This window comes from Halichoerus grypus, chromosome 10, assembly GCF_964656455.1.
Source record: "Halichoerus grypus chromosome 10, mHalGry1.hap1.1, whole genome shotgun sequence".
NCBI lineage: Eukaryota > Metazoa > Chordata > Mammalia > Carnivora > Phocidae > Halichoerus > Halichoerus grypus.
The window spans coordinates 135,470,069-135,484,333 of record NC_135721.1 but is presented as its reverse complement, the minus strand read 5'-3'; the positions used below and the strand labels follow the sequence as shown (position 1 = coordinate 135,484,333).

Below are 14,265 nucleotides of genomic sequence, written 5' to 3'. Positions count from 1 at the left end.
ACCTTCACAAACAGAACCAGAAAAGGGTGTGGCTAGGAGCGGGGCAGGCAGGACAATCTCTCTCATAAACACACCTACAGACATCCTTCGCAAAGGCTGGTAGGTCAGACACACAGGTACGCAGGGAGATAAAACATCACACATCTGCCCGGCTCATTCCAGAAACAATCACACTGCTTCTCCCCTGGATTCGTTCAACATCCAAAAACCAGTCAGTGGAAATCTCACCATTAACCAAATACAGGGGGAAAGGTCATATGATCATTTCGATAAATACAGAAATAGCACTTGATAAAACTCCACATCCATTCATAATTAAGAACTGTTAACAAATTAGAAATAGGAGGGAACTTCCTCGATCTCGTAAAGAACAGATACAAAATATCTCCTGCAAACTCATACTTACTGATGAAACATTGAAAGCTTTCCCTCTGAGATCGGGAATGAGACAAAAATGTCTTTGTTGAAAATTGCACTAGAGACATTAACCAGTACGGCAGGAACAAAAAGTTTAAGTATGGGATTGGAAGAGACGAGGCTATCTTTTTTTTTTTTTCCTAGAGTAATGTTTTTAGAAAATCCAAAAGAGTCTCTAAAATTAGAATAAGTTAATTTAGCAAGGTTATTACATAGAAGGTTCCTTTTCAAAAATAAATTATATTTCTATATGCCAGAACCAAAGATTTAGAAAATGATATTTAAATAATGAGATCATTTAAAAGTCATCAAAAAAAATATAAAATACCCCAGAATAAATCTAGTGAAAGATGTGCAAGAGACCTCCACAGAGAAAGCATTCCTGAGAGAAAAGGGAAATAACCTAAATATAATGTGAGATACACCACATTCATAGACTGAAAGACTGAACGTTTTAAGGATTTCATTTCTTCCCAAATTGATTCAGAGGGTCAGTGGAACCCCAATCAAAATCACAACAGTTTGTGTGTGTGTGTGTGTGTGTGTGTGAGAGAGAGAGAGAGAGAGAGAGGGAGGGAGAGGGAGAGAGGGAGGGAGGGAGAATTAATTCAAAATTTCATAATTTTTAAATGATAATTTTTAGGGAGAGAGAGAGCATGGGGGGAGGAGCAGAGGGAGTGGGAGAGAGAGAATCTCAAGCAGACTCCCCACTGATTGTGGATCAGTGCAGGGCTCAATCCCACGACCCTGAGATCATGACCTGAGCTAAAATCAAGAGTCAGATGCTCAACTGACTGAGCCACCCAGGTGTCCCCAAAATTTCATAATTTTATACAGAAATGCATAGGACCAAGAATGGCTGAGGCAATCTTGAAGAATAAAAATAAAAGTAGTTAAGATTTACACTATCAAAATATCCTTACTGATTATAAATTCACAAAACTATGACAATGTGCTGTTGGTACAAGAACAAAGAGGAGAATGGTGTAAACAGACCCACATCCACGTGGTGAGTGACTCAGAAGAAAGGGAACACAGCTATAGAGTATGCAATAGGAAAAGGGTGGGCCTCTCAAAAATGTTGCTGAATCAATGGGAAACCCAAACAGAAACATTGACTCTTGATCCCTCCCTCACACCAAATCAAAGTCAGTTCTGATTCTAAACATCACAGATAAAACACTAACACTTCTAGAAGAAAACAGAAGAAAATCTTAATGGTTTGGGGATGAGCAAATATTCCTCAAACAAGAATGGACAGCCCAAATTATAGAGGAATTTTTAAAACTTTTCATTCAAAATCCATATAAAACAAAGTCAAATGAGCTCTGGAATATATTCACAAGAAACGACAAAGGGTAAAATATTTTAATATACAAAGACCTCTTTAAAATCAACAACAACAAAAAAAACAAAAGCCACCCCTTGGAAAATGTACAGAAGACTTAAGTAGTCTTTCAAAAAAAAAATAAGTAAACAGTAAAAAAATGAAAAGAAAACCCAGTTTTACCCGTTATTCCAAAGAAGCCAATTAAATAATGTTTCCATTTTTACCAAATTGGTAGTTGAGTTTTTAAAAACCAACTCATCAGGGTTTGCAAAGATTTGGAAAGACAAGCATACGGTACAGATGGGAGTGTAAATTAACGCCACCTTTCTGAGAAGCACTTTGCCAATGTGTGTCAAAGGCTTTAAAGTAGTTTATGTACCTTGGACATAATTATATTTCTAAAGAAATAATCGGGGATACACATAAGTAAACAATCCAAATAGTCCAATAGCTATATTTAAAATCAGGACACCTAATTAGATCTACACTATGGTATCAGTATTATATTTTCTGTGTGTACATTTGCTTTAAAAAAGATGAATGGAATATATGCAAATATTTGCAGTGATTAACTGGCTGATAGGATTGCAGGTGATTTTCATGTTATCTGTAAATATTCTATAATAAGCATGTAACACTCTCAGATGCAGACGAACATTGCTCTTTTCGAAGTCTTCCTGAAGGTGTAGCACTTGAACCAGACCTTGAGGGTGGGGAAGAGCTTGCAGGGGATGGGAAAGCTATGTTGCAGGGAGGACAGACGCGGGTTTGGGGGCTGAGGGGGAGCCATGGTGAGAGACGTGGGAGAGGAAGGATGGGCGTGCAGACCCTGGAGGGACTTGGATGCTGAGCTAAGGGCTGATGAGCATGAAGAAGATGGAACCGGAAATAAGGAAGTCACTGATGGAACCACTGGTTAAACTCGCAGAGCTGAAGGCTGTGTTGCAAGGGGCCAGGTATTTCCAGGAACCACACAAGAATTGAAAAAGAATAAAAAAGCCTAATTGGAGACTGGGGGAGTCGAGAGTGTGTGTCTGCCTAAAAGGGTGGCTGGCAAACCCAGCTGCTACTGTGTCCGTGATGCCCTGTGGATAGTGCTTTGAGCCCTCAAGTGTCTCCCTCTGTCCCCCAAAGAACAAACCAATCTCCACAAGTCAGGACCTAGTCATGGTCCAAGGAAGACCATTGCCATCTGGTGTCTCACAGATGCATCCCTCCTGAGGTCCACTTAGACCATGGGAGCATCCGGCCTGGGACCAAAACAGGGGGAACGCAGTGAACAAATGGGGCCGCTTCCATCTTTGCCATTCTTGTCCACAATACCCAAACAAATAGGATTCTCTGTGCTTGTTAGGATACATCTATTGACTCGGGTGGTAAACCAGGGAGGATTTAAAGAAATCTTTCCAAAAACCAATTGGGAAAAGTAAAAAGAAAAAATATCACCGAACCAGAAAGACTTGATCCTCAAACTAGACTCTGCCACTTACCAGCACCTTCCCTGAAACCCCACTGATTCTCCTCCCAAACGGGGAAAACCAGAGCTCAGCAGGTTCTGCAAAGGACCAGACCAGACTGGTGATATAAGTGATAGGATCCCATAAAAGACCATGTCGCCATGACTATGAGTACCACATAACCTGCACTTCTGAGATGCCGAGGACGGCTTTACGTAATCACAAAGGCACTGGAGCCCTGACTCAGGGGACCTGAACCTGAGTCAGCCTCCATGCACCAGTGTCCCACTCACACTGACTTCCCCATCCCACCCAGAACTTCCATTGGCTTCTAAATGCATCGGTGACAAAGGGGATGCACAAGGCATGAAACATCCGTTGCTTATTAAGACATATTAAGGATAATTCCAAGTCTCAAGTAGACGCTCTCAGATTAGAAGCCACCAAATTCCTCCCAAGATGAAGACAATAAATCTCAACAATATAACCAATATATATGGGAAAATGCCCACCCAGATAACGAAGTCCAGCAGCACTGAAAGAGAATCCAGAAATTCAAAGGTCTGCAAGATCAGGGGAAAGCCCTCTGCTTCATTAGCACCAACAAGAAAAACACAAACACAAACACAGAAGGCTTTGAGTGACAAAGGGTGGTTTCGACTCCGCCTGCTGGCCCACCCCTCGTCAAAATCCTGAATGGACTTATGTGGTGTCTAGTAAATCCTTACAAAAGTGTTCAGCAAAGGGACTGCGGCTATGGCTCTTTTGTGGGCGTCTGACAACCTCAGAGCACCCCAAATCAGACTCACAGGAGGGCACATCTCAAACAGAATTGTAGGTGTGGTTGTTGGCAGATGAGGCCAACTAGAACCCAACAGATAAGCTTTGAGAGGCTTGTCTCGCCCAAACTCTCACCAGATGAGATAAAAGCAGCTACTGTGTGCTGCTTAATAAACGATCCTTGGACCTCACCCTCCAGGCTGAGAAAGCTGCTCACACCTCAGGAGCACCTTGTCTTCCAACATCTTCTCCTGACACAACCCACCAAGAACGTAAGAAAAGAGGGCGTCCTAAGGGGTGGAGCTGGGGGGGTTGGTGGTTAAGAACTGTGCCCTGGGAGCTTGTCCCGAGGGCCAAACTGGATGTTTTACGGGCCATGTTTCCTGCCTGTATGGTCATGGAGACGCGTGTTGAGGTAGAGCCTCGGTCAAGCTGGGTCCCAGAGGACTGGCATAAGCAGCGGCCCTTTGCTGTCCCACAGTCCACATGTAGAATCCGAGAAGAATACACATCACGGCTGTGAGTCCCTCTGATATTTGGGGAGTGAGAGCAGCTAATCCTGACTAACGCTTCTCTCTCTCACCCTCTGCAGCCCCTTGACCCCCAACGAGAATCAGCCCCGGGATGTTTTATGAAACTGCTGAGATTAACATCTATTTTCCCAAGTAAGGATTGCTGAACTTTGAGAATATGAGCCTGGGGCTCTAAAGAGCTATTTGCTACGTCTGGGGGGGAGCCTGCCAGGGAGGAAGCCAGACCAGGTGGGGACAGAGCAGACCTGACAGAGAAGATTCCTGCCCACGAAGGACACAGCCGCCTGACCCACACCCTGGCTGGTGTTTCTGGTTTCTCGCAGACACCACTCCAAGTCAGACCTGTTCCCTCCGCCCCCCTGAGACTCTGCATCTCCTCGGGAAGACAAGCATAAGATGCTTTGAGAGAAGCCCTGAGGAAAAGGGGCAACGTGGGGAGCTGAGAAGTGGTGGGTGTTTTCAGCCCAGGAGACAAAGCTGAGTGGCTCCCCAGCCAGCGAGCCAGGAGCCTGGGCCACCGGGAGCCAGACTGCGGACCGTTCCCCTTCTGTCAGTCGGGCTTGGCTCTCAAACCAAAGGGCCCTTGGTTGTTCTGGCCTTTCACGCCTGTGTGTGACCGTGCGTGTTCGCATTCTAAGCAAAATCACAAGCTCGGAACAAGCAAAGCAGAACAAACATTTCTTTTCCCAATTAACAGCTCTGGGGGAAATGGCTCCATTATGTTTGCAGGCCCACGCGGAACGTCCATTAGCACTAATGGGATCCAGGCAGGAGCCCGAGGAGCACTGACTTCTGGGAGCCAGAAATGCCTGATCTCTGCTCTGGGAGGGTGAGGATGAGCATCCTTTGGGCCCAGCCCCCTGGGTGGGGTCAGAGTGCCATTTGTCACTATTCCCATGTTTGCAAGAGCCTTAGGAAAGGCTATCCATACCACCCGAGAGGCGCAGGAGGAGTGCGCATCGGAAACGTGCTGGGGTGTGGGAAGCTCTCTGTGCCACATCCTCATGTGTTAATGAAAAGTCCCAGACCTCACTTGGCTTCCGAGGGGACTTGTCATCATCACACGGATTCTTCCCATTTCCTGGGACATAAACCACAGTCTGAACTCGCAAGTGAACAGCACTGTCCTTCGTGGGCATCTGAATGCTGCAGGCTGGCTCTTCCCGCCGCCTGGCCGTTGGGTGGGGGCCCAGACTCCGATCACAAACGGACCTGGTTGGCATCCTAAATTCTCTCGTGGCACCCCGTTACTCCCCTGACACCTGCCGGCTAGACGTGCAGAGTGCTCACTATCTACCCGGCCTCATCAGTGGACAAGACCCAAGGGCCCCTGCCTCCATGGAGAAAGGAAAGTGCCCGTCATGGAAACAGGGACCAGGGAGAATGGCTTAGTGGGAAGGTCCAGGAAGACTTCCTGAAGGAAGTGGTTTGGAATGCACAGCGGTGAGCAAGATGGGGAAGGGGAGAAGGGTCCTTATCCTGGCAGTGAGAGCAGCAAAGGAAGAGGTATGAAAGGAGGAGATCTCACTAGGTCAGTGAGATCCTGGGTCAGGGGTCGGTACGGGGACAAGGAGCACAGCATCCTGAAAATGCAGCAGGGGGTGACAGGATGGGCACAGCTGTCGGAAGGCTGGGGTCCAGCCCTGCGTGGCCACTTACCAACCAGGTGCTGATCTTTACTTATTTATTCTGGGATCACTGCCTGCAGGAGGGAAAGGGCAGTTTAAAGCGGGCCAGAGGGCTGTTCTCCACAGAAGACAGAGCAGAAGCTGTGTCTGCATGAGCGCCATCCCGAGCCGGACCATCTGCATGAGCGCCATCCCGAGCCGGCCGTGGACGTTTACAGGACAGGACGCACGCCCTCCTTCTGGTGCTGGCCCTGTAGGCGGCTGGTGGGTCACATCTACATTCGGAGGCTGAGCCCAACCACCACCTGGAAAGCTATTTTAAATACTAAGAGTTTCTAAGGTAACTCGTTACAAAATGAACGGATCCAAATCACTATTTTTTTCCTAATTAGTCAGCAATAATGACCCAGATAATTTAATACGGAACAATCCCATTTGCAATAACTGATATACAGCATTGAACACACAGACACAAAACTCATAAGACACTGTTGAACTCCTTGGGAAGAAGCAAGAAAATTTAAACTGAGAATTATTTTTAAAAGTCCCAAAGAGTAGAGAGATGTACCAGGTTCTTGAACGGGATGATTCAATTTGGCAAAGATGTGAATTCTCCAAAACTCCAAAATATAATGAGGTAGGTGTCATACTAAAAAATATACTGAATATATTTAATATATAATTATAATTAATATATAATATAAATATGTAATGAGGGAGGCTGGATATTAAAATACATAACCATAGTTATTAAAAGGACAGACTCAGGTAAATAAAAGAAAGTTAAAAGTCCAGAAGAAGAACGTAGTATAAATAAAAGTGGGTATATTATAAAACATGCATTTCATATCAGTGGCAAAAATGGACAGTTCGAAGGATGGAGCTGGGTCTCTGACCTAACTCAGAAGGTCAGGGCCTCCCACCTCTTGCTAAATGTATTTTCTATGAGCTGAAGGTCAAATATAAAGAAAAGGAACCTAGAAAAGAACCGGAAGAAAATAGTGAGTATAGCCACTCCCCTGACCTGGCAGTGGGAATGACCTTCTTAGGTATGAAAGCAACTAACAAAGCCATGAAGAAAAAAAAACTAGTAGATTTGACCTAATAATTTTCAAAACTTCTGAACATGAAAACACATCACTGAAAACAAGAAAAACAACAATACCACCACAGCAGAAAACTACTCCCTAGAGCAAATATTTTTAACATACACAACAGGAACCCACCTGGCCCGTTAGAGTGCCCAGCCACTTTTCATGGGGCATACCCTGAGGAGCCACTTTATGCTTTGCTGAGGAGAGTGAAGCTTGGCTCCTTCTCTCTGGCGAGTTACTTAGCAAAAACACATAAAAGCCTTAAAAAGTGTTCAGGCCTTCCAACCCAAGAATTCCACTTCTGAAGATGGATTGCAAGGAAATGAATGAAGGTGGTCCTAAAGATTGTGGTAGGAAGGGGTTTCCAACATGATTTTCATACAATGAGATGGCACTGCACTATTAAACATCGTGTTTTCAAAGAAATCTTAAAAATAAGGAATTGCTGGTATTTTAAATGAAAAACAAGCAGGATACAAAACTAAATACAGAGAACTATCCAAATTTTGCTTTGAAAGATATGACGCATATATACTTAACTTGATTTCATTCAGTAATTGGCCTTGAGCTTCTCAGGGGTAGACAGACACTCTGGAGAATGACAAGACAGACGAGGGGCCTGCCTGGTTGGTGTTTACAGTCTGATCTGTAAGATCTCTCTCTCTCTCTCTCTCTCTCACACACACACACACAGTAAATATACCAAAATGTTAATGATATCTAGGGCGGAACTTGGGTAATAATTTTCTTTCTTACACTTACCTGATAATCTTTCCATCATGGACATGTCATACTTTCATAACTAGAAATGAGACTTTGGGTAAAATTCTCACAACTTCCTACCTAGGACACAATCCTTCCCCCATAAAAAGATGCAAGCACCTCACCAGTGTGTATGTAAAGCTATATTCTCCCAGGGTGGGCTGAGTATCATCTCAATCTTCTTTCTCTGAAAATAATTTCCTTTGTTACAATCAAGAATGGGCAAGGAGAAAGAATATGAGACAATGATTTGCCTACTATATTTGAAAAATCTAAATGACCTTTCAAAAGACTTCGGCTTAAAATAAATGCATGACTCAGGAACAAGTGATCCCCAGTGACTAAACGTCCTCACAAAAATACCTTCAAACCATCCCCAACTGTAGATATTTCCCCACCTCCCCCCAAAAAAGGCCATTCATGCTCATCAGTACTGACAAGAAAATGGAAATTTTGTCAGAAAGTTTCAGGACCTGTTCGAAACGCACATATTTATGGCACCTCTTGGCATGCCAGGAATGAAGATGGGCAGAATCAACATAAAAATCTTCCAAAGGCTACATGGATGGGAAGGAAAAGGAGAGACATCTCATTTTAAGAAGGATCGCTTTGAAATTGATTCTTGCAACGTGTTTGTGTAGAATGATACACCACTGCGGAGGTAGATGTGGGCCAAACTCCAGCAGAAGCCGCATGAAAACTTGTCACGGTCCCCCCTTCAGCTCCCTGAGACATGACCCACACCCCTGAAGATGGACTGGCCCGTCTCCTCCTTAATGGATGAACTCCACCAGTGCAGAGGTGAGGCGACCAACTTGGGGAGCATGGGAGCAGTCAGACCCATCCATGTCATTCACCCATCCACTCTAGGGCTGGGAGATAGGGCTGGGGGGGAAGCCAGATGGGGCCCCTCCCTCTATGGGGAGACAGGTAACAGACAAGGCAACAGATGGGACCATTTCAGGCAGTGAAAAGGAAATCAAAACAGGAGCCTGGGAGGGATTCTGTTCTGAAATTTTCGGAAGGGGTCCAGGAGGGCTTCTCAGAGGAGGTGTCATTTGAGCCGCTTGGACCTAACCAGGCTGATGGCTGGCCTAAGAGCCTTCAGGACAGGGAGAAGAAGCAGCGTGAGGTGCTGGTGCGGGACCCAGCGTGGCACTGGGAAAGCTGGCCGGCTGCAGAGCAGAGGAAGGGGGGGGACCCAGAAGGGGATGAAGCCGTACAGGGCAGTGAGGGTGGCAGGGCCCAGGCCGCTTGGGCCTCAGGTTGTGGGGAGCACCTGGGTGGTGTTCCAGGTGCAGTGGGACTCACAGGTAAAAATCTAACCTTTTTTTATTTTATTATTAGTTTCAGAGGTAGAATTTAGTGATTTATCAGTTGCATATGAAAACATTTTTTAAAAAAGATTGTGCCCATAATAGGAAGCGAACTAGAGGCCCCTCCCCCTCAGTAGGGAAATGAACAAACAGTGGCATCTCCAGACAATGGAATATTCAAGGACAAAGAGAAAGGAGCTATCAAGACCTGAGGGGACACAGGTGTCAGCAGCCAGTCTGAGCTGTGTGCACACAGTACGGTCCCACCCTGGCGACCTCCTTCCTTCAAGAGGAAGAGCGGGGCGGGGGGGTGCTGAGAAAGGGAGGGAACGAGGGGCAGGCGGAGACCAGCACATTTTCAGGGCAGTGAAGCTACTCTGTCCGATGCTATAATGGTGGATACGTTACACGTTACACATCACAGAACGCCCAACACCAAGAGTGAGCCCCAATGTGCACTATGGACTTCTGTTCATAATAATGTATCGGTATCGGCCCATCATGTAACAAAAAGTACCCGCACTATTGCAAAGGGGTCAATCACGGGAGAAATGTAGGGGAGAGAAAGTATATAGGAACTCTGCTTTCTGTACAAGGTTTCTATAACCCTAAAACTGCTCTAAAAAATAAAATCTAAAAAGGAGAGTTGCTGATGTAATGTTCCTGTAATCCACCTGTGACTGTCCTGTCTTTCCCATCCTCCTGGACCCTCCCTACTAACTAGACCCTCAGAGTGACTGGTGCCCCCAGAGCCTGGCGGACAGGTGGCATGTGGGGGCAGCTGCCAGGCACAGGACAGCCGGTCATAGGAGTGTGTCGCTTTCTTAGATGTCTGGTTCCCTGGTTCCGCCACCTACTTAGTCTCTCAGAACCTCTGTTTCTCATCTGTAAAACCAAACTATGACCATCCAGACTCAGAGGGGTGCCCTGAGGGGTAAATGAGATGCCCGGGCACGGCACTGAGCCGGGCGCCTGGCACATGATGAGATTTTACTAAATGCAAGCAGGAAAATGAAAAAGCCAGGATAGCTCATCATCCAAGTTTGTATTGTGTGCATCAGATGGTGACACTGTTTCACACCTGACTTGAAAATTCCTGTTATAAAAAAGTATAAAGACATGCAACACCTGGGAAGCACAGAGAACGGATCCATGGACTGCCATGTACCCATCCCCCACTTCCACAGCACAGATGCGTGGAGATCTCTTCTTGCACACCCCCCGCCCCCTAAACCCCTGCAGATTGTGAAGCCAACGCAAGGCATCATACATTTCAACTGTAACTGTGGCTTGAATTTAAACCAGAAATGACCTCTATTTTTAAACATTCCTCTTGTTGACACAACTTTTAGAATGTTCGATCCACCTGGCTTGGTGAGGGTCAAGAAACAGAGTCCCTGCCAATTTCTGTGTGATTATAAATTGGCATAATATCTTTGCAGGTCAATTTTTCGTATCTATCCAAATGAAATTTCCTGACTGAGCAGTTACAATCACCAGAACACACGTTACAAATAAACCTGAACCCGAGAATGAAGATGAGTGTTCTTGAGGGTGAACACAGGTGAGTGTTTTTGCTAGAGCTGATTTTACTGACAAGCGTTTGGAAGCAACCTCAGTATCCTGGTGGGCAGGGCCCTGGAGGAGAACATTTTGCTACGGGCTCTCCTTAGAACATCAGGCAGCACAGAGAAAGAACAAGGAAGACTGGCGTGGACTGATATGGGATGCTCTACAAGAAATACTGCCAAGTAAGAAAAGGTACCAAATGGCGTGTACAGAATGCCATCATGAGTGTGAAAAAGCAGGAACACACACACACACACACGTATGCATACATGCTACATGATGAGTATATCTTCAAGGAGTCAAAGAAGAGGCCAGAAGAGGAGAATCTGGCAGACAATGAAGAGGAGGAGGAGGGGTTTCCCTCTCTAGTAACTGATGATGATGATGGTGATGGTGAGGATGATGGTGGTGATGATGATGAAGGTGATGATGGTGGTGATGGTGAGGATGATGGTGGTGATGATGATGATGGTGATGATGATGATGGTGGTAGTGGTGATGATGATGATGGTGGTGATGATGGTGGTGGTGGTAATGATGGTGGTGATGATGGTGATGATGATGGTGGTGGTGATGATGAAGATGGTGGTGATGATGATGGTGGTGATGATGGTGGTGGTGACGATGATGATGGTGGTGGTGATGATGATGGTGGTGGTGATGATGATGGTGATGATGGTGGTGGTGGTGGTGATGATGATGATGATGGTGGTGGTGGTGATACTGATGGTGGTGGTGGTGGTGATGGTGATGATGATGATGGTGGTGATGATGATGGTGATGATGATGGTGGTGGTGGTGATGATGATGGTGGTGGTGATGATGATGGTGGTGGTGATGATGATGGTGGAGGTGATGATGATGGTGATGATGATGATGAAGACAGTGTGCACCTTCTCCTGCTGCTTCATTTTTTCTTACCATACACATGCATTTTCTATTCAAATATTTTTAAAATAAATGTAAAGAGGAACGAGACAGAAAGAAAACAATTTTCCAGATCAGGCATAAGACCCAGTGCCCACGGGGATTTAAAAGGAATCATACACATAGGAGGCCAGAGTCAAGAAAACTAATAGCATAAAAAGGAATGCCAGGGCTTCACAGGTCACAGGGGCATGTGGAGGATCAGCGTGTTCCTCGGAATCAGTGGCTTCTGCTTTTTAAGCTGCTGCTTCAGGACATGTGTCCTGTAGCTCTTGGCCCTGAATCTAGAGGACGCCACATTGGATGAAGCCCAAGATTTAACATAAGGACATGGGGCCGTCTCCCGGCAAACCACACCCCCGCCCCACGCCTGCTGGCAGATAGAGACAGTGGCTCACGGCTTGGCGTGTCCGTCCGTTCCTGACTTGGTATGTGGTATTTCCCTGCTCTTTCTCTTCTTAAAAATAAGAAGCGACATCCCTTTCCAGTTAATACTCAAGCAATTTGCTGATGTTTTTAGAGCTCAGACATGACCTTGGACTTATTTTGGCCTTGGGAATTTTGGATCAGCAGGAACACAGGGACATCTGGGACAAATCGTGTTTCTGAATGTACATCCCAGGCACTGCTGATCTGCTCTCCACATTCTGTGGCTTACGTGACCCAGAGAGTGGTAATTTGAGTTCTTATCAAACGGAGAAAAAAAATCATCCGAGATGAACACGATTAGAGGATTTATTTCCGTGCCAAGTAGTGAAAGAACTAGCACCACGGACAGTTCTGGGGACCGTATACGTGATAAGCAATTACTAAGTGTCTGCTGAAAACATTCTCTAGGAGAAAATGACCTTACAAAAGTAAGACAAATCAACCTTGAATTTAAAATACCACTCTTCAGCCCTCTCCTCTAAACTCCTCCTGAAATAAATCTCTTTCTTTTAAAATTGTTTCTTTAACTTCTCTGAATAATTAAAAAAAAAAAATTTAAAACACAGGGAGGGGCGCCTGGGTGGCTCAGTTGGTTAAGTGTCTGACTCTTGATCTCAGCTCAGGTCTTGATCTCAGAGTCGTGAGTTCAAGCCCCACATCGGGCTCTACGCTGGGCGTGGAGCCTCTTTAAAAATAAATTTTAAAATAAGTAAAAAATAATAAATAAAAGCACAGAGAATAATATATTAAACACATAGAACTGGTAGTTGTTAGTGCTGTTGTTTGGTGTATATGTGTGACGACATATACTATTATATTCACAGTGAGGCTCCCCGGGTAAAGCTGAAATGCTCCTTTACTCCTTTCACTCCCAGAAGGAATGATCGGGATGGATTCAGTTCGTGCCTTTTCAGCTCAATACTTCAAGCGCTAGTGCATACTTGCTTGCACACGTGTTTGCTCACACACGCTCTCTCCTTCTCTCTCCCAGCTGCCTTCCCACACATATTTACATATGTATGATATTGTTTATATGGGGGGTAGGTTTACAAACAAGATAGCACACTGTACATTTCTTGCAACTTGATTTTGTTGTAGAAATTTAGTCCGTTGCTTTTAACTACTGCCCATCGTCCCAGGTAAGAACACACTAGTTCTGATCTACCAGGCCCCTCACATAAGGTTATTTGGGTTGTTTTTAGTTGCTTATTATTACCCACAATGCCCTCATTGTAGGGATCCCCCTTGGCCTCCTTGCCCACATCTCCTTGCCTAGAAATAGATATGGGGCAGGGGGTGGGGGGGGAGCACATTTCCAATTTCCCTTGATTCTGTCAAACTGCCACTCCAAAATGGCCACACCAACCTATACCTGAAATGCACAAGAGCTGTTTCCCCACATTTTTGCCAAACTTGACATTGTCAGAGATTTTCATTGTTTGGTCAATCCCTTGGGTGAAAACTGTCCCATGCTTTTTTCCCCTGTCTTCTCCTAATTTTCTCTGTTCCTTTCTTGGCCAGTGCACTGCCTAAGGCATCAAACACAATGACCATTTCCTCGGTCCTCATGGGTAACTAAGCAATCACTGCCATCTGAGGCCGGGGAAGGGCGTGTGACTTGCCAACGGTCCCATGGCTAAGAAATGGCAGTGAGTCTCCAGCCGAGGCTCCTGTGGACTCATTAACCACTGCTTGATATTTGTTAGGGGCCTCTGTGTGCAAAGATGGGGATAGAGAAGTAGGTCTGCGCCACCAGGAAAAATAAGTATCCTCTTCCTATTTCCATAAAGTCATGACATGAATCTGTGATGCATCTGAATTCACTGTTGTGCAGTCATTAGTAGAACAGGATGCCATCACACACTGAGAAGAAAGGAGGTAAGGAAGCTGCCCATGCCTACCACCTTTGTGGAAGGCTCTAGAGAAGGCTCCTGGGCTCCTGTCCACCCCTGGGACAGCTCACCTCAATGCTCTGAGCCTCAGCTTCATGGCCTGTTATGTGGGGCCATACGGCTCCCCCAGG

The 14,265-nt window shown here is 45.6% G+C and overlaps 1 protein-coding gene across 2 annotated transcripts in view; it reads right to left on the bottom strand.

The window, feature by feature from the left end:
- Window positions 1-14,265, bottom strand: part of PHACTR3 (phosphatase and actin regulator 3) — a 215,116-nt gene that overhangs the window by 125,118 nt on the left and 75,733 nt on the right. The gene's annotated exons all lie outside the window — the stretch shown is intronic.